Below are 21,800 nucleotides of genomic sequence, written 5' to 3' on the forward strand. Positions count from 1 at the left end.
ATAGTCCCTGCCCTCAAGGGGCTTATGGGCTAATGGGGGAAGATTATGTAAGGAAATGATAGAAAGTAGGGAGTGGGGAGAGATTACTGCATTATAGCATGGTTTGAAAATGGCCAAAAAGTGATCTGGAAGCTTGGTTCCAAGCAAAAAACTCACCTACCAGAGTCTAGCATGGACCTTGGTCTCTGATAAAATCATAGATGTCTATGTACATATATGTATACACACATATGAAATGATATATATATATACATATATAACATATATACATATAAAGCATATATGCTTGTGAATGTATGTGGCTGTAAAGTTTGCAAAGCATTTTATGAACATTATCTCATTTAAGGTTCATAACTACCCCATGCAGTAAGTACTAGGTTTTTATTATCCCATTTTGTGGATGAGAAAACTAAGTCTTAGAGAAATTAAGCTCTTATTTACCAAAGTAGCAAGTATCAGAAATATCAGGGTCAGGATTTGAACTCAGGTCTTCTTGACTCCAAGTCCAGTGTCCTATCTACTTACATGATGAGTCTTCTTTCTTGAATTAACTTGTTAAGAAATTCCTCTGGTGAGGACTTGTCACTTTAACTTGCTCAATGTTTACATTTTCCTCTCTATAATCTTGGGATCCTTGTACTTTCTGAGCTCTTAAAGTCAATTATGTAGCCAGTAGATATTGGGGTGTCAGCAAAAATATCAGGGCAGGAATCCTAAGAATGAGTCTGACCGATTGCCCACATATATGGGTATCGTTCTCTGTGACCAGTGACGTGTTGAAGCATACCCAAGGTGATGAATTCAGGATAATGAAAATGAAGCAAAAATAGGTCAGGGCTGCATAAAGCAGGTACAATGGATCTCGAGGAAACCTTTAAAATGCCTGCCAGAAGGGGCATCACCAGTCACGCTGCATGATTTCCTTTCTTATTTTTGTAGTATCTTTGAACAGAATTTGGTGCTAGTTTGTAGGATGGATTGGAGAGGGAGGAAATCAGGCTAGTGATCCTATTCATTTGACAGAAGAGGAAACTGAGGCCAGATAGAAGTGCCTGGACCAAGAACATAATTCCGAATCTCAGAACTGAGACTCTCAAAGTCATCTATTAACCAACCAAGAATCTTCTCAGTGGCATCTCCAACAAGGAGCCACCCAGTCTGCCTGCAGACATCCAAGGCAGAAGAGCCTGCTCCTTCCCAAGTCAGTCCTTTCTACTCTGATAGGCAGGAAGATTGTTTTTCCCTAAAAATGAATTTCAATTTGCTCCTTTGAAACTTCCGTTCAGTCTTCCTATTTCTGCTCTCTGGGGCCAAGCAGAACAACTCTGCAGTCTTATAAAATGGCTACAGGTGTGCCACGTTGTAACTAACCATTTTAGTCTTTAATATATATGTATTCGTGTGTGTGTGTGTGTGTGTGTGTGTCTGTGTGCGTGTGTGTGTGCGTGTATAAATTAACAAGTATCTTTTTCTCCTGGCCACCCTTCAAATTAAAATCCTTGTTCTTCAAATTGGAAAAATAAAAACAAATATACATGTAAATCATCTTGTCTTTAGGATCTCTGGGTCCTCCTTATGCCCTTTATATTTTTCACGATGATAGATAAGCCTGAGCTAAATGCCCAGGCCATCAATCACGCTCCCCTTATAGGGGACTTGATTTTTCTCTGTCTCTACCGTCCTGGATAGCTAAGCAGATCTCGTAAGAAGAGCAAGTTGGCAGTCATATCCCAGGGTTCCTGACAAAGCAAAACATCAGACTGTCTGAGACTTTACCAGTTGGCTGTATAACCTACAGACCTTGTCTATGTGTCATCCATTTCCATGCCAAACCTTGACCTTAATTTTCTGTCTCCCTGGAGGTTGACATAGATGAGTCAACTGTGGCAACATCTTTCAAAAATACAGAGCTGGCTGGTTATTCAAAGCAACGAAAGTATGAGAGGAAGGCTTAGGTATAGTTTGTATGGATCATGTTGTTCAGTCATTTCAGCCATGTCTGACTCTTCATGACCCATTTGGGGTTTTCTTGGCAAAGACGCTGGAGAGGTTTGCCATTTCCTTCTCCAGCTCATTTTACAGATGAGGAAACTGAGGCGAACAGGGTTAAGTGACTTGCCCAGGGTCACATAGCTAGCAAATGTCTGAGGCTGGCTTTGAATTCATGAAGATGAGTCCTCCTGACTCCAGGCCCAGAACTCCATCCACTGCACTATCTAGCTGACCATCAACCATGATTTTGGCTAAAGATGAATAAACATCTATTTATTACTTTACTTAGACTACAAATCTCTCGTCTTCTACTTGTTCCCATCTTTTTCTCCCCACACCCATCACCAATCACCTCGAAGTTGGACAGGTGTTTTTAATCACTTTCAACAAAGAAATGTTGGATTCATTCTCCGGAAGATTTTTCCAGAGAGAGGATCCAAAAGATGCCTTGGTGTATTATTCCCCCTGGTAACAACAATTCTGGCTATCAAAATATGGGGATTCTGATGATGGAAGGATTTCTCAGGAGGGAAGGGGCTCCATGAGTTTTCACTCATGCTGTCATATTCTGTAAATAGCCCCAACTCCCTACACACCCATCAAGACTACCAGCAGAACCAAGGCTTCAGGTCACATCAGGACTGCAGACTTGTGGGGCTGAGCTGACTTCCTCCACTGAGGAATTCAAATGAATTCATTCCCAGTTCATACCATCAGCCTGGTTACCAGAGACCGCTAATGATGGGCTCAGTGAATAGTTTGTACAGACTCCACTGAGCTATTGAACGGTGGTGGAGAGGTTCACCACAGCGGAAGTTACAATTATTAGGGCTCTGCGACAAAACAAAAACCACAGTCAAGATTTAGAGGTGGAAGGAACCTGACGGATCATCTAGTCTAACTCTGTTATTTTTTGCCAATCAAACAATAAGCATTTAATGAATGCCGACTCGGTGCCAGAAACTGTGCTAAGCATGGGAGACACAATTGAAATAAATGCAATAGTTTCTGTCCTCAATGAGATTACATTTCATCAGGGGCGACACACAAGTATACATAAAATAAATACCAGTTAATTTTTTTTTGGCAGGGAGAGGCATTAGCAGTTGGGATAAGTTAATTATCCAAGGTCACATGGCAGAACTAGAATTTTAGCCAAGTGGTCCTCTAGGGGCTTGCAGGCTCATAGCTCCAGAGGTGAAAGGGACTTTGGAGGTCATTGAGTCCAAACTCTTTATTTTTTACAGATGAGGAGACTAGAGATGTAAAGTGATTAGCCCAAGGTCATACAGTTAATAAATGACAGAGGCAGGGTTGAAACCCAGCTCAAATTTGGCTCGAATTCCTGTTTGCTTTCCATCGGAGCCAGCCGCATTGCCAGGAGGCAACAGTCTGAATCGTTTTGCAAGCACAACTCAAGACTTGCAGAAAGTAAGTCCTAGTCCCAGAGCTTTTATAATAAGCTAATATGATAAAACCGCAGTTATTGGGAATTCCCATTGTTCACACCTGAGCACTGCTAAAGAGCAAGGTCATGGCCACTGAGATCCTTCTGGGCAGCAGAAAGGAAATGTAAGGAAGAAAGTTAGAAAAGCTGGGCAGGGACATAGGTTGCGTATTCACTCTCTAATCTAACCATGGCTGTGGGCCTTGCATATGGTGCTTGGATTGAATTTGACCACCATCTAGTGAAAGAATTAAGTAAGTGCACAGATGAGTAGGAGTGATGATAGCTTGAGTCTGATATGGTGGTGGATGGACTAAGGCTGCACTTCCAACTTTTTCAGGACAACCAAACCAATGAACACAAGAATGATCAAGTCGGGGCCCAAAGCAAAACCCAAAAAACACCTGTGGCTTTGGGTTGGATCCAGTCTAGATTATGACCTTTGCAATTTGATGACTGTATTTGTTGTTTTTCAAGAACTGTCCAGGCTGAGGACCTAAGAGTGGCACGCTGGGCCAAATACCCGTCTCCCCGAGGAGCTTGTCTTCAGAAGCGGTGCTGATGGACCTGAGGAAGTACCTTGGGACAGCTGGAAGAACGACAAATGTGGAGTCTGAGGACGTGAGGTAGAATCTGGGTTCAACTGTCAGCTCCCTCTCTAAGTGATCCAAGCCAGGTAAGACTCTCAGGTTTACCTTACCTTGCTCCAAAGAAAAGGTAAATTTGCTTTTCAGCTCTGGTGCTGGCCGCTGGTTGTTTCTATATGATAACTAGAGCTGTTCCAAAGTGGATTGCACTATCCTAGATGATGGTGAGTTTCTCTTCCTTGCAAGTCTTCCCACAAAGACTGGGAAACCTTTTGTCAAGGATGTGCAATGGCAGAGGGTGTCTTTATGCAGGTATGGTTTTGGATGCATGGCCCTCAGGGCCCTTCCAACTCTGAGATTCTGTTATATACAGAAAAGAGATGTCATTGGCACTTGTCACTTCAAACACCTGTGTCTGCTATCAAGCTTCCAAAGCTTGGATGGCTGGCTTAGTTTGAGAATTCATAGCCAGGGTATTATTATCTATGTTGGTCTTCAGCATTGATCCAAGCTTCCCATTATGGTATTGAGAAGAAAGTTTCCATTTATCTCTACTAGCTCTCCTTGCAGGTCAGGGATTCTTAATTGTGTATACTTGTGTGTGCCTCCATGGGCATTTCAGAATGTTTTTAAATGCATAAAGTAAAATACAGAGGATTACAAAGGAAAGCAATGGTATTAAATGCATCTCTCTCTCTCTCTCTCTCTCTCTCTCTCTCTCTCTCTCTCTTTCTCTCTCTCTCTCTATTAAAAGTTCACTGATTCCAGGTTAAGAAACTGCTGTAGGTTCAAGCAACCCTATCTAAAAGACAACATGGCAGCCACCAACCCCCAAGTCACTTCCCTCACTCATTAGAAAAATGCTGTTGTGTCTATAAAGCTTGCTACTCTTTTATTTGCCTTCTCTTACCAGTTGCTCAGTTCCTTACTCTTCTCTATTCTCCAGCCTTTCTGATAAATGGCTAATTAACATTAAAACAACTTTACTAACTCTGTTAATGACCCCTGCCTGAAACAAACTCTTTCTAGTTTCAAAGCTGCATTTAAGTAATATTCTGAAAAGGGCCCAAGCCTTTTACTTACTGCATTTAAACATTTTGAACATATAGAACAAATTCATTTTTAAACATCCTTATAAGCAATTTCTTTGTAAATTCACATAAACTCTGCAAGTGGTAACTCCCTTCATCCAATTAAGTCTGGGGGATGCTCTCTTGATAGTGTAAATCTTTAAAGGTGGTAGAAGAATCAAAAGTCATAAATTGGGAAGGGACCAGTGGTTGAAGTTTAAGTGTTCCGTTATCTAATTTATTTTTGATCTCCTAGGGAACATTGCCCCCCCCCAAAAAAAGCATCCTGAAAAGAGTAGACTTGGACTGACAGCTCTATTCTAGTATTTATACATATGGAAATAATATATGCTCAACCCCACAAATTCAAAGTGGAACGTGTGAGAGTTACTAAAATAGGAATGATTAAATAATATAATAGTTAATATTTATATATCCATACATATAGGTATCTTAGACTATGAACATATAAACACACATATAAATATATGTGTAATGCTATTTTGACCACAACTACTCCAGATATCAACAAAAAGATCAGGGTGCTCGAAAAAATGGTTGACCAGAGATCTACCAGGGATCTATTTTTAAACACTGTTATAAGAAGTTTCCTTGAAACTCCAAGAGGACTCTAAGTAGCAATTCCCTTAATCCAATTAACTGAGGAATGGGGGAAGGGAGCCATCTAAATCTCTTTGATCCTTGGGGAATTTTGCCCAGACCATGGAACTGGCAGAGAGGGTTGATGTGACTCATAGCTCTACCACTCCCTGCCTTTGGGATTGTGGGAAGAGGAGAAGCTATGCAGAAGAGGAAGAGAAGAAATCACAGGAGGGCTCAAAGAGTGGCAGCCACAGGAGGGCAGCTGCTATGAGTAATGGGCTCTGGGACTCTTGAAGCCAAGGCAGCATGCTTGAATCATGCATTGATACAGATAGACACTGTGCTGCTAAAACCAGTTAGTACTCTAGACTGGGGTCTCCAGTCTTTTATTTCTCCTCTCCTCTTTCCCTTGTTTTCTTCTAAAAGGGGTGAGTCTGATGTCTTCCTGCCTTCCCCACTCCCAGGCACAGGCTTACTCTGTTTCTTAAGTTTCCTATCATTCTATGCTTAAATATTTACTTTGTCTCTTATTCCAGTGGTTATGATTAAAGCTATCAACCATCTACATTATTGATCAGTGTGTATTATTATTGGAATTCAGCTGAGAATGGGTGATTTGGAAGCATCCCAGAAAGGGAGAGAGACTTGAAATTGAAGTATTTTGCTAGAGCACAAGCTTTAGCTGGGGACTCAGAGCCACAGAATATTGAGTCATTTTCCTAAGATAGAATACTTAACAGCGTGGTTCCTCTAGGGAATGAGTTAGCAGTAGCTGACATTGAGGCTTGGCTTCCCCCATTTTTTCTGAGTTTGGCTTAAAGGAAAGCCACTGCCAGAGGGGAGGGGCCAGAGTAACTGGAGAGAAATTTACATCCATAGGACAGGAACATCCTGGCCCACTGAGAGGTGGGAGGGAGGTAAGAGTGACTGACAGTCTCACCTGACTGCTAACCACCTTAGCACAGCACAACGGCTTCACCTGCTAGACAGATACAAAATACAAAGTGATTTGGAGAGAGGTGGGGGAGGCACTGGCAAATAGCGCACCTGATTAGGTGGGTTTTCATGCAGATGATGGCAATTAAGCAGAGTAAGGAACAGGAAGGATGCCAGTTTGGTTGGACTGTATTAATTGTGATAGAATTGGACAGTTCTGGATAGCATTAATTACACTAATATGAAGAGTATGTGAAAGGTCTTAAGATATAATAAGGCTGGAAAGGTAGTTTGGGATCAGGTTACAAGGCTTTAGAAGTCAATTAAAAGAGTTTCTATTTTATTCTAAAATAAACAGGGCTTAGGACCCTTAGGGCAACCTTCTATGGAGCAAGTGCTCCCCAGTCTCTTCCTAGTTTTGCCACTATATGGGTGATTACAAGATAAATCTCAAAAACCCAAAGCAACAGAGTATCAGTACATGATTCACTGAAATATGTAAATGTAATAAATGGAAGTTTGTATGTTCCTCAAAATAATTGCTTTTAGGCTTTGGTTCTAATTTGGTTCTATCAATAATTTGACATTGTAATTTTAGTCACTTAATGTTTGTTAAATTGAATTTACCTCCCTGAATCTGAGTTTATTTGTAAAATAAAAAGGCTTGGCAGAGATAATCTCTGAGCTCCTTTTCTTTTTTTATATGAGGCAATTGGGGTTAAGTGACTTGCCCAGGGTCACACAGCTGGTAAGTATCAAGTGCCTAGTCTGAGACCACATTTGAACTCAGGGCCTCCTGACTCCAGGGCTGGTGCTCTATCCACTGTGCCACCTGGTTGCCTCTCTGAGTTCCTTTTCAAAGGATCATAGAATTTCCAAGTTTGGAGGGATCTAAGTGGCCATGGAGTCCAATCTCAGGCAGTGATCAACAAACATTTATTAACCTTCTGCTATGTAACAGGCACGGTGCTAAGTCCTGAGGACCTCAAATTGAGGCAGAATGTCCCCTCCTCTGTGCATGATCTGTGTTCAGTGAGCTTTTCCTGAAAGCCCTCCAGGGAGACAAGACTCCTTACACCCTTCCAACAGCTCTCATATTCACAATATTGTTTCCCTGCCCTCAACCCTAAATCTGCCTGATTTTGCCTGTGACTCTTGGTTCAGTCAGTCAGATAATGAACATTTATTAAGCACTTACTATGCTGTACTAAGTCCTGAGAATCCAAAGAAAGACAAAAGATGGTTTCTGCCCTCACAGAGCTCACAGTCTGATGGGGGGAGAACAACAAGCAAATAGCTATGTATAAACAAGCTATATACAGGACTCTATATTCTGGATCCTCCTTCTCCTCCTGCACCTCTTTCTCCTCCTCCCACTCTCTTCTTCTTTCTCCTCCCCCACTTTCCTCCTTTTCTTTTTCCTCCTTCTCCTCTTTCTCCTTCTCTCCCTCTCCTCCTTTCCCTCGACTCTTCCTTTCTCCCCTCCCCTCTCTTTTCCCTCCTCTTTCTCCTTCTCCATCTCCCCCTCTCTCCTCCTCCTCCTCCTTTTCTCCCTCTCCTTCTTCTCTTAATCCTTCTCTCCCTCTCCTCTCTGTCTCTTCTCCTTTCCCTCTCCTCTTCCTTCTTCTCCTCCTCCCCCTCTCCTCTCTGTCTCCCCTCCTCCCCCTCTCCTCCTTCTCCTCTTCTCCCTCCTCCTCCACTTTCTCCTTTTTCTTCCCCCCTCCTCCTCTTTCTCCTCTCCCCCCTCTACCACTCCCTGCTCTATCCCTCAACATAAGCATGGGACAGTGTAACGTGGCCAAGGATGAGAAGAACCCAAAGGGCAGACTGGAACCTGTGCAGACAAGACACTGTGAGGCTCTGCAATGGTGCCCAGTAAGGAGAAGGACCTATCCGGGGCTTCTGAAGTCCTTTTCCTTCCAGATTCACATCATTTTTTTCTTCCCTAACATGCAAAGATGATGATGATGAAGGAGTTGGAGAAAACAATACGAAGTTTCTCATGAAGCTTCGTCTCAGAATTTCAGTGTTATTCCTGACACCCATTTTCTTCTATTTAATTTAAAGGGGCCAGGCAGAGCAATTCTAATCCCTTTTTTGCACAACAGCCTTTCAAATACTTGAAGACAACTGCCGGGCCCCACCCTAAGCCTGTGGGAATGCAACGGAATCTCTGAGAGCACAAACACAAATCTCTCCCCTGTCCTGGTCACTCTCCTCTCCGTGCTCCCGAGCTCATCCACATTCTTTCCAAAATGATGTACCCAGATTAAATGGAAGCAATTAACGATTTGGCACCTCTGATACCCATTCCACGACCCAAGCTCCTGGGCTACCTCAAAATTAACTGCCGCACAGTGTCCCTGTTCTTATTTATAAGGAAAACAGGCCTCTGGTTAACTCCGGAGTTTCTGATCCCTAAGCCCAGGCTTGGGACTGCATCACATGTCTGCAGGAGGCTACAGCCCAGAGCCTGAAGGACAACACGGGCCTTTTCAGTAAAGGGGTAAACTCAGAGACCTTGAGAGGGAAAACAGAAGAGCTGTTTCCCAGGGAGACAAACAGAATGTACCAAAGGCTTTTCTTTTTCAATCTCAAAAACAGAGGAGCAGCATCTCTGGAAGATTGTACTAATGTGAAAATGGAATGGAAGGGTTTGGAGGATGGAGGGGACACACTTCTCCCCAAGCGAGAGCTAGTAACCACAGGCCCAGCAGCTCTGAAAGCTATGTAAACTAATTAGACTCTTCAGCAGATTTCTGCTGTACTGGCTCCCCCCGATGGCTTTATCGTCTCATTGCTAGCCTGGGCTTTGAAGGAAAGCCCCCTCATGAGAATGGAAGCAGGCTTTGGTCAGAGACGGGGAGAAGATGAAGGGGCCCAGCTCCAGCCTTCTCTCTTCTCCTTCTCTTCCTCCTCCCCCTCTCCTCTTTGTCCTCTTCCACTTCCTTTTTCTCCTCTACCCCCCCTTCTCCCTCCTCTTCTTCCTTCTTTTCCTCTCTCCCTCCTTTTTCTCCTCCTCCTTCTCTCCCTCACTCTTTTCTTTCTCCTCCTCTTCCTCCTTTACCCCACCTTCCATCCCTCAACAAAAGCACAGCAGGGTATATTGAAGCCAAGGACCAGAAGAACCCAAAGGGCAGACTGAGGTCTGTGCAGACAAAATGCCATGAGGCTGTGCAATGGAGCCTAGGGGGGGATCCGTCCTGGCTTCTGAAGCCCTTTCCTTCAAGATTTATGTCATTTCTTCTTCCTTGACGTACAAAGAGGCCTCAGTGAAGGAGTTGGAGCGATTAATATAAAGTTTCTCACAAAGCTTCCTCTCAGAATTTCAAGGTTGTTACTGACGTCCATTTTCTTCTTCTTTACCCTTCTTAATTTAAAGGAGATGAGCATCGCAAACCACAAAGAGTAACAAATGATGCCCTGGATCTTGACCTTCTCTTTGCTGCTAAACAACCCAGAGTTCAAAGCCTCAGAACACAAGCTACAGCAGTGATCAGGCATGCAAGGGTAGTCTAAATCAAAGGCTGTTTTTTTTTTTCCCTAAATGATTCAGCTCCTATGCAAGGATATTTAGAGTAGGAGGTGTAGAGAGCTGGATTTGGAGCCAGAGCACCTGGGTTTAAATCCTAGCTCTGAACGACCTGTGTGACCTTGGGCTAGTAAGCCTCTTAAACTTTCTTGGCCTCAGTTTCCTCATCTGTAAAAGGAAGTTTCCTCATGACTTCAAAGTTCCCTTCCAGGTCTAAATCTATGATTCTATTATCCTATGACCTTGAGCAAACTGCTTTTGTCTTCCCACCCCATTATTTCACTCATCTTTTAAGAAAGAGGGTTGGACTCAATGATCTTTGACAGCTTTCCATCTCTAAATCTACGATCCTATTACCCACTTCCCACAAAAAAAGCTGAATTTTATTTAGAGCTTTATGGTTTGTAAAGTCACTTATGTACATTTTTTTATTTAATAGTGATAATAGCAAGCATTTACGGAATGTTTTAAGGCTTATGAAGCACTTCATTTGATCCTATAGGGAAGGTGCAATTATTATCCCTGTTGCATAGATGAGAACATTTAAGTTGATATAGGCTTAGTGACTTGCCCAAGGTCACACAGACTGAGTGTTTGAGGCAGGAGTCAAGCTGTTTTCTTGATTCCAAGTCAGGTGCTTTTATCCACAGCACCACCTAGATACCCCAACAACCCTTTGAGAAAGGCAGTATGGGTATTAACATCTCCACTTTACAAATAAAGCAGCTAACTGGGCAGTGGATAAAGTGCTGGGCTAGAGTCAGGAAGGTTTGAATTCAAATCCGGTCTCAGACACTAGCTCTGTGAACCTGGGCAAATCCTTTAGACTCTGTTTGCCTCATTTTCCCCTTCTATAAAATGGAGATAATAACATTTTCCACCCAAGTTGCTGTGAGTATATAACATATGGATAATGCTTTATAAACCTTACAATACTATATAAATGATGACTAAAATCATTAAATGAGGAAACCGAGTTGAAGGTGACATCACCTAAGTGACAGAAATAGCATTTGAACCTATGCCCACTCACTTCATATTCAATGTTTGTTCCCAGTTCTCATAGCTGACCCAAGTTCAAATGCTGGTGTTGCTACTTTTTTGGTTGTATGGTCATATACCTTTTTACCTCTCTAATCATCAGAAAATAAAATGAGTAAATTAGATGTATTGTAATCCCTCACAGACTCTCTATATACCAAAATATGCTAGCAGTAAATTTTGTGGTAGCAAAGAACTGGAAACTAAGTGGATACCCATCAGTTGGGGACTGGCAGACTAAATTGTGGTATCAGAATAAAATGAAATATTGTTGCATTCTAAGACCACAAGGAATGCACCGAAGCACAGGAAGAATCATATGAACTGATGCAGAATGCAGAAGTCAGAACCAGGGAAATTAGATACATAATGAACATAGTAACATAAATGAAGGCAACCCTGAAAGACCAGCAACTGATTAACTGCAATGTCCAATCAGGGTCCCAGAGAACAGATAATGAAACATCTCCCTCATCTCAGTAAGGGGAGAGGGTAATGGCTTGTGCAATGGTACCTGTGCTGTCAGATACGATCGCTGTTTCTGATATGCTTTGAAATTCAAGTTCGTGGACTGTGTATAGTAAGAGCATTCTTTCATGGATATTGCCATGTGGATTTGGGAGGATATAGGATCTTATTTAGATTCTTTAAATCACTGGAGCAATTCTAAGAACTGTGTGCTAGGAATTTCTAGCACCAAATATTTATAGGTCTCTTTTCCTCTTTCACGTTTCTCTCTTAACCTCTTCTCCACAGATAATCAATTCCCACTTCACAGTGACTCGGGGTATAAATTCCAGAACTGACAATACAAGGTCCTTCCTAAGAGGATAGAGCATTCAAGGGAGTGATTTTCTCCAAAGGAGGCAGTAGAAGGTGACAAAGATGACAAGGGGTTGTTTCAAAAAGAAGCCTCGCCACACCTTTAGAGCTCACCAATAATTCTCTTCTGAGTTTTAGTTCCATATTTTGACTCTTGTCTCCTACCATCATTTTTATTTGAGAAGCCTGAATGGCAGCAAAGAGAGATGTTTAAATAATCCAGATGGCAGGTGAAAAGATGGGAGCCTTCATTCGACTTGATTAACTAAGACTATTTCTCAAATCCTGTACAAATAGTGGCAAAAGGTTTAAGAGTGAGGGAAAGGGATGCAGGTAAGAGAATGGAGGTTAGAAGACCATAGAACTCATCTTTGGCATTCTGAGTCATTATATCCCAATTAATCCTCTTCCAATGAACTTAGAACACTTTCCAATCATGAATTATAATCTAGACCAGCGCTTCCTGACTATGAGAACTCCATCTGAAGACAAAAAGTGATAGTAGTTGTATTGTTAGTATCTGTGGATTAGGAGAATACATAATGACAAAAAGTTATTGAGAACCCAGTAGCACTTTTAAATGAAATTGTATTTCCTTAATCACAACAGCATTGGAAAAATAGAGTGTGAGAGACATATTGTTTCATCAATAAAAGCACATTTGCTTGTTGATGGATTCATAGCCCCCTTAGAAGAGCTCTCATATTTGTCCACCTCCCTCTTCGCATACGGTTACCATACTATTTCAGGCCTATAATACTTCTATCATTAGCCTCCTATCACTCCTATCACTAGTCTCCTTCCTTTAAGATTTTCCTTTCTCCAATCTATAATCCAGACAGTCTCCAAAATGAACACTACATTGGGCAAAACTTGGCCATGGCACTCTTATGCTCAAAAACTTGTGCTGACTCCCCATCACCTACCGAATAAAATATAGCCTCTTTATCCTAGCATTGATGGCCCCTCACAGTCCTAATCTCATTGATTATATTTGCATACAACTTGGTTCCAGTTTTTTTTTTTGTTTAGTTTTTCAATTTCATCTGATGGGCTTCCATGATGATCAGTTTCCATATTTAAGATTATTTAAAAAAAAAAACCCAACCTCAATCACTGACAGAATCTTAACATGGGAAGGAACCTTGGAGGTCCCCCTTCTAGGGATCATTCAGCCTTTCCTTAAAGACCTCTTGTGGTAGGGAACCCACCACCCACCAAAGTAGCCCAGATAGCTCTGATTATAAGCATGCTTTTTTTCCTAACACGTAACAAAAATTTGCCATTCAGAAATGTCTAACAATCAATCCTCATTCTATCCTTGGGGACAAGCAAACCTAACCCTTTTTGCCAAAGGAAAGCTCTTGAAATAATTGATGACAGCTACTCTTTTCTCTTCTACAGGGTAAAACATTCCCAGTTACTTCAAGCTCTTTACTGGTTTCCAGTCTCCTCACTATCTTGGTCATTTGTCTCCAGAAGTGTTATAAAATGCTACAGAGGTTATTAGACTTCTTATAATGAGGGTTTTTTTTTAATCCCTTCACCTCTAAATCTCTGTGGTGCTCCTGCACTCACAGTTTACTGCTTCATTTACCTACTTTCCCAAACTGTTTTAGCAAAGCTAACTGAGGTCTCTTTGTCCATTTGCCATTTTGACTCTGTATCTTCCACTGTTAAGGTGTGAAATTCAATTAGCGATTCATAGGCTTTGTTGGGATACCTATCCTGGTTCAGTCTCTCTGAGCACTTCTGCAAGGGGTAAATGACTGTTGCTTGGCCCCCAGGCTAATAAAGTTAATATCCAATGCTTTTAAAGAAAATAAAAGAAATAGGCAAGATGGTCTTTAATGCCTGGCACTAGCTTGCTTTCTTCCTTTCATCATGGGTCACTAGTCAAGTGGGGTATGAATGGCATAGAGGTGGTCATTTTCTTCCCTTGGAGTGCACAGAAGAGCCAGAACACTGGTTTTTTCACAAAGAAACATCTTTTGGCTTGAACAAATTGGGAAATAACTGTTGCTAACTGATTCAACCTCTCAAATTCTTGCAACAAAACTAGCAGCTTTGTCTGTCTTGTGAGATCTCATTAAGCAAAGGTGGTGACCATTGAAAACATCGGACTCCTGAAGGAGAACAGAAATAAGATACTGGCTCTGAAGGGAGCCCTGATGATAATTGGCACAGTCATAGAAGTCTGGTAGCATGAAGAATCCACAGCCCAGCTTTAATAGCGAATCTGACAGATGATAAAGAGTATATTACCTCCATGGCTAAATATTTAAGCTTCATGGAGTGGAAGATATTTGACTATAAATGGGCCAAGATTTAAAAAAATGGGATGGTGAAATTATACTGCACACATAAAACCTCCACTGCTGGAGAGTTCTGTTTTTTAAAAAGCCAGAGCTGACAGAGCAAATTAAACCATGAGCTGTTGACTATGTTTAACGGAGATAAACTGGCAAATGGAGAAGATGTAATTACCCAGCACGTTTTCTTCTAAAAATGAATTCTAACTCTGCTAGGAGAGGGCAGTCATCACATCTTCTATTTTTTTTTAAAACTTTTCTTTGAGGAAGTAACAAGTCTCAGGTATTCATGCAAATTAAATATATGTTATATACATTATATATAATATATATTTCATATATCGTTCAATGATTTCTGTCATGGACGATTCCTTTAAAACTAATTAATTGTATTTGCCTGGTAAAACACGTAGGGCTATGGCCGTTCATCCATTCATTATCAAGAAGGCTTTGTTTGTTTGTTTTGAAATGATCAGGTTACATTTTGGTGTATGTCAAGTTTCAGTGACTTGGCATTTCATATCAAGCTTGGTCTGTTTATCACACTCAAATACTCCAACAGGTCTGTGATATTACCAGTGTGGATTTCCTCCACTCTCCACCCTCCATGATGCAGATTGCAATCCATTCAGTCATGCCTGTTCAACTTTTATCCATGTCCTAGTATAAGTTCACTAAAAGGTACCCATTCAATGTTCCTCATGCTTGCCACATGACCAGATCATCTTTTTTGTTCAGGCATATATGTGTGGTGATGCCCATGAATGATGTAGTGGAGTACAACCCTAAACTTGGAATCAAGAAGATCTCAGCTAAATCTTATCTTGGATACTTATGCTAATTAGTTTCTGCATGATTCTGAGCAAAGCTCTTAATGTCTGTGGGCCTCAGTTTCCTCATCTGTAAAATGAGGGTGTTGGAGTCAATGACCTCTATGGTCCGTTCCTATTCAAACCTATGATCCTCTGATACTTTAATGGGGTACTTCTTTTTAGCGCCTTACTTGCTCTCCGTTACCTGCTCATACCCAGCAGGAAACCCTGCATTGCCCTCTAAGTGACACAAATTTTTAATTCTTTGAATACTGTAATATTCTAAGATTCACAACCATTTAACAAAAATAGTGGAAGATTAGCTGATTCTTTTTCAGTGACTTAAAGTTTGCAGTGTTTAACAGACATGATCTCATTAAAGTTTCCAAGCAATTTTGTGAGGCAGGAGTGTGCTGGTAAATGTTTAACAACTGACTGTCCAGGAAAAAAAATTATGAATGATGCAATTTTAAGCTTAATTTGCTCTGCTAACATTATCTCCATTACTTTATTAAATCTAGGTAATCAACAAAATGATAAATCGAGCCATAGTTTGTAGCATTTGCTGAGATTCCCAAGGTGTAAATGCTCATACTAAAAATTTAACAATCAGCTCTCATAAGCATAATGAACTGACTCTAGCCTACTACTGCACAGCTGCCAAATCAGAAGTGGGATTTGAATCCAGGTCTTCCTGGTTCTGGACAGATCACTGAACCTCTCTGGTCTCACTTTCCTCATCTTTAAAATGGAGGGGTGGGGTTGCACTCAATGAATTCTAAGGTGCTTTCTAGCTCTAACGCCTATGACGCCAAGTTCATCCCTGTGGTTACTATGCCAAATGGTTGAAACTTTTTTTTTTTGGATACAATATACCTTGCCCATGAGAGATACTCAAGAAACATCTGTTGATTTAAAGATGTTTTATGGAGAAAGTCATACTATGGAACTATCATGATTTACTAATGGAGCCCAATATAAGTGTGTGTATGTATATATGTATATATATGTGTATATATATATATGTATGTATGAATGCATGTATACACATATAGATATACTCATACACATGTTTATATTATATAGGTGCACATGTATATATACACATGTATGTATATATGTATGTCACACACACTTTTTAAATAAAAGAGGAAGGTTTCAGTATGGATCCATGTTTGGCAATAGCTACAAAGGACTTTATTTGCACGTATATACCTATACTAAGCCAAGTGGTGAGATATTTATTTCTTTTTAATACCTTTGGGAATCCTTACTCCTAGGGATTCAAAGCATCATGTCCCACCTTTCTGCTTTACAGAATTCTTCTGACGTCAGGTTAGATTTCTCCCAGCAGATGTCATGTGGCATCTGCAATGGGAGCCCCATGACTATGGAAAAGAAGTGGGTGTGGGCAGCAGTGTCAAGCTGCAGAAGTCCGCTCTGCTTTTCACATAGTAGGTGCTTTATGTATGTATGCTGAATGGAAGTATTGGCCACTGAAGTCTCCTTCTGTTGTCTCATGGTGGTGTGGAGGAGCATAGATGTGTGCCCGGAAGGCACCCTAGACATTGTAGGATGAAGAATTTAGAGTTGGAAGGGATCTCCAAGATGATAAAGTCCCAGATTCAAGATGGAAGGCACCTGGGAGGTCAAAGGACCAAGAAGGACCTTTAGAGCTGTAGGGTCATAGATCTGGAGCTTGGAAAGGATTTTAGAGGTTTGTAGTCCACCCTTCTTGTACAGGTAAGGACCTGGGGCTGGAGAGGTCAGGGCTCTTGCCCAAGACCACATGTAGTAAGTAAAACCTATATTGGGGGCCAGGCAATAGAGTCATCGGTCATAGACTTAGAGCCAGAGCAAACTTCAGAGCCCACCTAGTCCAACCTCCTTATTTTACATATAAGGAAACTGAGGCTGAAAGACTTGCCCAGTCACAGCTAGCAGGTATCTGAGGCAGGATTTGAAGCCAAGATAAGTCCAGGTCCAGTCTCCTTCCTACTGTGCTACCTAACTGCCTCATCCTCAGTCCTCTGACTTTAAATCAATTACTATTTCCATGGAACTATGCTGCCTTTCGAACTCTGTTTTACAGGAAAGGAAACTGAGTCTTATCCCAGGTCCCCTGACTTTAAATCTATTTATCTTTCCATAGAATTATGCTGCCTTCCCAACCCCATTTTACAAGGAAGGAAATTGAGCCTTATCCTAGGTCCCCTGACTTTAAATCTATCTTTCCACAGAACTATGCTGCCTCCCCAACTCCATTTTACAGGGAGGGAAACTGAGTCTTAGAAAGGTAAAGTGACTTATAGCAAACAGCAAAGCTAGAATTCTATCCCGGGTCTTCTGGATCCAAATACAGTCCTTCAATTGCCTGCTGACACTGAGTGGTGTCAGTTGTTCTGTAAGGGTCCCCTTTCACTTTGTGCTGAAGAATAAAGACAAAAAAAGAATAATAAATAACAAAGTTTGTCTCTTCCTAGACTGAACAGGAACAGTGTTCACTCCTTGGATATCTTAGAACAGTGCAGGCAAACTGCTTAGATCTCTTCAATGAGATCTATTTATTTACTAGGGGCAAAGGAAGTAGAATTCCCTCTGTGTGGCATCAACTCTCTCTCCCTCTCTCTCTCTCTCTCTCTCTCTCTCTCTCTCTCTCTCTCTCTCTCTCCCTGTCTCTGTCTCTTATTCTCTCAAGGATATTGCACTGATCCAAATATCAAGGGCTCAAACATGCCTTCTGTAGTTCTTAAAAAAAATCCAGCACCTGAATCAACAATCCTTGCCTGACCTTTAAAACATCAGCCAATATGGGGAGGGGGAATGAGCTTAATTAGAAGACATGGAAAAACTACCTTGGAGACTGGATTGGGGAAAGGGATGGAACTAGAGGATATTCTGGGAATGGGCATTTGGCAGTTTGAGCACTGAGCCCCTTGTTTCTTCCCTCTCCTTCTGAAATTTGCCTTCCAGTCTTTCCCTAGTGGTTGGCACCTCCTGAAGCTTTAAGAAGCTCTGGCCAAAGTAGCTGGGGTTCCTTTGTCTAAACCTGTCTCTCTAACTGACATCCATTGCACCAAGTTCTTCTCTCCATGGTCTAGCAGCACAAATCTAGTTCTGATATCAAATGACAAACCTTCAAATACTTCGTGCAGTTATCATTTCTTCCTTTCACCCCTCATCCAACTCTTCTATATCCACATTAAATATCCCTAGTTCCTTTCAATTGATTTTTATATGACATGATCTCAAAGCCCTCTACCATTCTGGTTGTTTTCCTCTGCATGCTCTAAGGTTTATCAATTGTTATTGTTATGAGTCATTTCAGTCATTTGGGGTTTTCTTGGTAAAGATACTGGAGCGGTTTGCATTTCCTTCTCCAGCTCATTTTACAGATGAGGAAACTGAGGCAAAAGGGGTTAAGTGACTTGCCCAGGTTCACACGGCTAGTAAGTGTCAGAGGCCAGATTTGAACTCATGAAGATGAATCTTCCTGACTCTGGGCCCACATCCTGTGCACTATAGCGCCACCTAGCTGCCCCAGTTTATCAACAACCTTCTTAAAATGTGCCAGACGCAGCATGGTGTAGTGGATAGAGAGCTGATCTGGAAGGCTGAAAGACCTGAGTTCAAGTCCCACCTCTGACACATATATGTGTCGAAAATTCCTTCACCTCTTAGTATTCAGGCAAGATTCCAATGCTCCAAGTGGCGGAGAATTTGTTTACTTGCATTGTTAGAGGTAGCTTCCTCATATCCAGGTAGCTTTCTTATATCAGTGAAATCACAGGGCTGGTCCCTATCTCTGCCCATCTTAAAATGTGGTGCCCAGGTTCGTTTGTTAAAGACCAGCATTCAGTGTGGGCTGAGGGGAATTGGATCTTGGATATAGTTCCAGGGGATTTAGTTAATGAAATAGAACAAACATAAAATACCAGCTTCGATCTGAACAATGCTTTACAGTTGACAAAGCATTTTCAGGAACATTGGCTCATTATCTCTGAGTTTCAGATGCTAGTTCAGCCACTTACTACCTGGGTGCCCTTGGGGGGCTCACCTGATCTCTCGAGATTTGAGTTTCCTCATCTGTAATGTGAGACAGTTGGACCAGATGATCCTAAGGGCCCTTTCCAGCTTGGTGTCTACAACGCCTTAAATGTCCTTCTTAGGCAGAAGGTCACGTGCTTCCACCATACACTGCCCTTAATGCATGAGGTGGGAGAGAGAAAGAGGGAGAAATTCTCTCTCTATTCACTTCTCTCCTGTCTGCTTATTCCACCAGAAATGCACAAGGAAAAAGGTATACGTGTATGTGTGTATGTGTGTGTATATATAAGAAATTTAGAAAAATAAAATATATACATCTAAAATAATATATAAACGTGTTAAACTTGTAAACATATATTAAAATATATAATATATTTTATAAAAATATCAAAATGTAACAAAATATACACACACACACATATATATATATAAATATATCAAAATATACACATGTAAATGTGGATACATATACATGCCACTGGAACTGCTCAATAAATAGATGGATAGATGTTGTTGGCTCACTCACAAGAACCTATCTTCCCTAGTGTTTTAGTCAACCAATTGACTTTGGTGTATCTCTGTTGTTATTCAGTCATTTCGGTTATGTCTAACTCTTAATGACCCCGTTTGGGGTTTTCTTGGCAGAGACACTGCAGTGGTTTGCCATTTCCTTCTCTGGTTCATTTTACAGATGAGGAAACTGAGGCAAACAGAGTTAAGCGACTTACTCAGGGCCACACAGCTAAGTATCTAAGTAAGTATCTGAGGCCAGATTTGAACTCAGGAAGTGAGTCTTCCTGACTCCAGGCTAGGCGTTCTGCACACTATGACGCCACCCAGCTGCCTCAGTAGCTCTGGTCACTGTGAATCAATTAGAGATCGTCTTTGAGGCATGCAGGTCATGCAGTAGCTAGATTGCTGGACCTGAAGCCAGGAAGACCAGAGTTCAAATCCTGCCTCAGAATTCTACTGACTTTGTGACCCTGGAGAAGCCACTTGACCCTAGTTTCCTCATCTGTGAAATAAAGCTGATAACAATAGCACTTATCTCACAGGATTGCTTTGAGGATCAAATGAAATAACCTTTGCAAGTGCTTTGCAATATAAACGCTACTTGTCCTCTTCACATATCTTAAAGGAAGGTCCATCGTTTGGACTCCAAGACCGCACATAAGGCACTACTCTCCCCCTGATCACTTACCCTAATTGCAGTCAGAGTTCCTAGGAAGAAGGAAATGAATGAAAAAGGTCTCCTGAGTGCAAACCCAGACCTCTCAAGAGACTGAGCCATCTTGTATTTTATAGCTATTCCCCATTACTGCAGATAATTGAGATTTATCACTGACAGCTTAAAATGTGTAACCTCCCCTCCATCACTGCCACAGAGAATCTAACAGCACTCAGAGCTAACAAGGCATAGCCTCAATGACTCTCCAAGCGTTCAGATCGGCTACAACGCTTTTTGGATCCCTTCTCACTCGGTGGTGAGCATAAAGACAAAGAAACGGCCATGACCAGCTTGTCCACTCTTACTAACTCTAAGGCATTTTGTTTTCCAGGCATCCATCTCCTGGGTTACCACATGACTACCTCGTCTGGAAGCCTACCCAACCGGCAGGATGCTAACTTATTTCCATACATTTTAAGAGAGTCCATGATCAAATGTCACAAATATATTAAAATGAACAATATACCTCACCAATAGTTTCCCCAGTTCCACTCTCCAGAGAGCCAATTTTGTACCTGCGTCACATAGCACATCCTCATAGATTCCACCTCCTCATGCTGTCGTAATCAGGATGAACATAATAAACTAATATTTATAGCTGAAACAACATCAATAATCTTATTTTATCCCTACAATACTTCAGTCAGATAGATAAGGGTGGGTGGTATCATTGTTAACACAATAGGAAGGTTAATATGGCAGGGACATACTACTAAAAGGAAAATACCAGTTAAAACAGAATTTGATTTGCCCAGTGTTTCTGCTCCAGGCTGTACTGGACAGACTATTTTCATGGGGGAAAAAAGGAGAGGAAAGGAATAAGAATTTATTAAGCACGTACAATGTGCCAGGACCTGTGCTAAGCAGTTTGGAAATATTATCTCATCGATGGAAGGAAGGAATGTGAATGTTGCTGGTGTAAGACTTTAGATCAGCCAACATAATTCTCTTGCAAAGGGTCTGGATGTAAGAAATGAGGGAGAGGATGAGCCAAGCAGAGTTCTCAGGTGTGTCTAAGTAGTGCAGTGACATTGATCTGGTTTCTTGGGCCTGTTCCTTTTTTCTATATCAGTGGCTAGGGGACTTTTGGGATCCGTGTTTCCTGGGCATTTTGTCAGTCTGTGGAGATGTTCCCCAAGAGCCAGGTACACTCTAAACCCCAGGGAATAATCTGTGATGATACATAGCCCAGATAGAGCAAGCAGTTATGTTCCCAGATGAAGTGGTCTGAGACCATTCCCCTGTTCTTAGTAAATTGACCATCACGGAGCTGGGCACAAGCCAGTTACATTGGCCCTGCAGAACCCATCTATACCTTTGAAAGGCCATTCCCTTAGACAAGGAAGCTTTGTCCTTTAAAATTTAGTCCTG

At 41.5% G+C, this 21,800-nt stretch overlaps 1 protein-coding gene and 1 long non-coding RNA gene across 2 annotated transcripts in view; one reads left to right on the plus strand and one right to left on the minus strand.

Moving 5' to 3' along the window:
• Positions 1 to 21,800, minus strand: part of LOC114050654 (acidic amino acid decarboxylase GADL1) — a 166,738-nt gene that overhangs the window by 24,097 nt on the left and 120,841 nt on the right. The window lies entirely within an intron of this gene.
• LOC114050655 lies at positions 3,357 to 20,996 on the plus strand. The gene is made up of 3 exons (XR_003570050.1): positions 3,357 to 3,423; positions 3,917 to 4,115; positions 20,761 to 20,996. It is a non-coding gene; the product is annotated as an uncharacterized LOC114050655 (long non-coding RNA).

The sequence above is a fragment of the Vombatus ursinus genome, unplaced genomic scaffold (genome assembly GCF_900497805.2).
Source record: "Vombatus ursinus unplaced genomic scaffold, bare-nosed wombat genome assembly UNPS02014799.1, whole genome shotgun sequence".
NCBI classification, from domain to species: Eukaryota; Metazoa; Chordata; class Mammalia; order Diprotodontia; family Vombatidae; genus Vombatus; species Vombatus ursinus.